The sequence below is a fragment of the Brassica oleracea genome, chromosome C9, assembly GCF_000695525.1.
Source record: "Brassica oleracea var. oleracea cultivar TO1000 chromosome C9, BOL, whole genome shotgun sequence".
Taxonomy (NCBI): domain Eukaryota; kingdom Viridiplantae; phylum Streptophyta; class Magnoliopsida; order Brassicales; family Brassicaceae; genus Brassica; species Brassica oleracea.
The window spans coordinates 24,687,075-24,690,235 of record NC_027756.1 but is presented as its reverse complement, the minus strand read 5'-3'; positions in this window follow the sequence as shown (position 1 = coordinate 24,690,235).

The following is a 3,161-nucleotide window of genomic DNA, read 5'->3' as shown; positions in this document are numbered from 1 at the left end:
AATGGAGCAGACAATCTGTTCATGCATCAACGTAGCAACCGCGAAAAGAAGACTACAAAGGAGTTCTATAACGCAGCTGGTGGCATAGAAAACAGCTTCAAACAATGATCTCGCCATACAAATCATCCATCGATCAACATAGACGTTCCAACGATCACCAGACAGCCAGAATTTGGCAAAAGAGCTTATGATCCTTATGGTAACAGGAAATTTAACTGGGAAGAGAAAGATGAGTATGGAGTCTAGAGAGATGATCGAGAATTTGCCAGAGATCTAGATGGACACACTATCCTTGTTCACAACAAGGATATCAGAAGACTTCTGGAAAGAGCTTCAAGAGATGAGCCAGCCTACATATGTCTTCCTGAACATGCAAGCCAATTCACACAGACAAAGTTGGTACCAGAGATCTACACCAAGGACGAGATCAATGAGATGTTCTATGGCGTCTATGGTGAACATGATAGGAACAAAGAAGCGTTTCAGATGAAGCTTGATGGTGTCTACTATCCATTGAATGATAGTATATATTGGCTAACTACTTGCATGGAGAAGATGAAGCAAGACATAGCCAGAATTCAGAACGCGACCGGCACTGTTCGATCACAATTGATCGACATCCGACAATCACCATCGCTCGACATCCACCTTCACGCATCGATCGACAACCGCCTGGCCGCATCGATCGACACCAATCCGCCACGCCCACACACAATTAAGTCTCAACCGGATTTCCACACCTGAGAAGAGATAGATCAGTTGGTAGAAGGGATCTACAGAACTCTGGAAACTATAGAGGAGAGGCTTGATGGGAGATGTGATGACATCTATTTTCCAATGGACCTCACCATCAGTGCATTGACCTCCAAGGTTGAAGCTATACAAGGGGAGTTGGTGGAGATTCAGAGTTACATTGCACGTCGACCAGAAGCATCAATATCGATCGACAGACGCATCAACAAATCGATCGACACCAACCATTCAGCATCGATCGACATTGATACAAACCGGGGCAGGCTAGTACCAAAGACGACATCCGACATGTCCAACACATCTTACCATGGAAAGGAGATCTCAGCTGACACCTACCCCGCATTTACCCAAAAAATTCAACCTTGAGAGTCTTGGTGAAAGATTGCAGATGATTGTAAACACAACTGCAGGAATGAAGGATAAATGGCGCAGAGGGGATGAAGCAATGAGTAACTTCACTGGTACATGGTTCAACAACCGCAAAGAAGAGATGGATACTTCCTTTCAAACAAGTCCCAGTTCTCAACATTACTTGCCAAAACACCTCCAAAGTCAAGCTAAATGACTACAACAAAGCGCTGAGTGGCAGGCAACCCACTATTAGGTAATATTTATTAAGTAATATTTATTAAGTTTTCATTGATTTACTATTTATGTTGGTTTTTAATTATTACAGGTCATAAAAAAAAGAAGATCCGAGTAGACGATTACCATCTGTATCCACCGACGCGAACATGTCGACATCCATCGACATTTCCTCACATGCGTCGCACGACAACAACGTCCTTGAATCGGTCGACATCTATTCCGGTCTGGTATATCATTCCTACTTGTTCAATTGAGTCCTTATGATTTATTTCTCACCATAACTCCGATTGAATTTACACTGGGGACAGTGTAGTTCAAGTCTGGGGGAGGTTTACTGATATTTATTTACTTATTAGTCTTATTAAAAATGTTTTCAAATTAAGTTATTATTGAGTCAAGAAAGGGATTATGAACTTATAGATTTTGCTTGATATCTAACCACTCTTTAGCACCATTCTTGATTTACTGATTGCAAATCGTACTAAAAGATACTAAAGTGGATCAATCTTGCTAAGATTGTTTTGAAGGAACCAAAGCTGACCTCCAACACTAAACCTGACACAACTGCTTGTCTTGGGGCTTGGTATACATGGGATCAGATTTTTCAAACAAGTCTGGAAGGTAAAGCCTTGTGTATATAGATTTATCACTCTTTCTATTTCTCTTTTCGAAATTTAGACTTAAAATATATATATATATATATATATATATATAAATGTATTATTATATTAGAGATTTATTAGGAAGGAATTCGAACATGACTTGGTAGCTACGATTATTAAGGCTTGCTTCATAAGAATTTCATAGGTAAAGGATTATAACAAGACTTGCTGGCTACAACCATTAAAGTTTGCTTCACAAATAATCCTAGGATATAGGTCAAAAAGAAGTGAACAGGACTTGGTGGCAACCACCATTAAGGTTTGATTCATGGAAGCATATCCAATCTTGGTTAATGATCTTGCATATAAGCAGATTTTTAACCAAGAGAGAAAATTAGTAGAGAGAGAGGATAGGAACTAATGTTTACCTGCAGATCTAGATACTTGTTTGAGAATCCTTGAATCCTTTGATCGATACTCCAAAGGTAAAGCCTTCACTTTTATTTTATGCTAAGAAATGAGGTTGGTGGAGGGGAATGAAAGACAAGATTATGCTAAGTTGTTGGCTAGATGAATTTGGTTGCTAAGCTAGGATATGGTATGATGTGCTTTTGTGATTAGGATTTCTTAGATGTGGATTGCAATATTGTAGAGGTGATGATTCTAAGTTTTAAATCATGTGAGTCGCTGCTGTTTTTAAAACCTCTTTCAGAGAGACTGCTTGTTTGGTTTGCTTGAGGACAAGCAAAAGGGTAAGTCTGGGGGAGTTGATAGACTATGGATTTGATCCGTTTTCATCCATAGTTTATAGGTGTTTTTACTAATATTTATATTATTATAGAGTCTATTTATTATATATATAAGATCATGAATGTTTTGGAGATAATTGATGATTTTGGAGCATTTTGGAGATATTTGGAGCAAGTACCCGAGATGACCATCGTGATCGACAATCGGTCGATATTGGAGAGCTAGAATCGATCGATACACAAGTAATGGTATCGATTGATAGCGAAGCGCGCAGAATCCTGTTTGGTCACAGCCGACTTGAAGCCCAAGATTTCACTATTTTACAAGTTTGCCCCTGACGTGTTTTACCATTATTATATAAGCTTGACCGCCATGTTAGAGGCAGAGTGTGCTTTCTTTGTGTTTCATTGTTTTATTGATAGATAAGAGAGAAGATCCAAAGTTATAATTTGTGATTGGAACTCAATT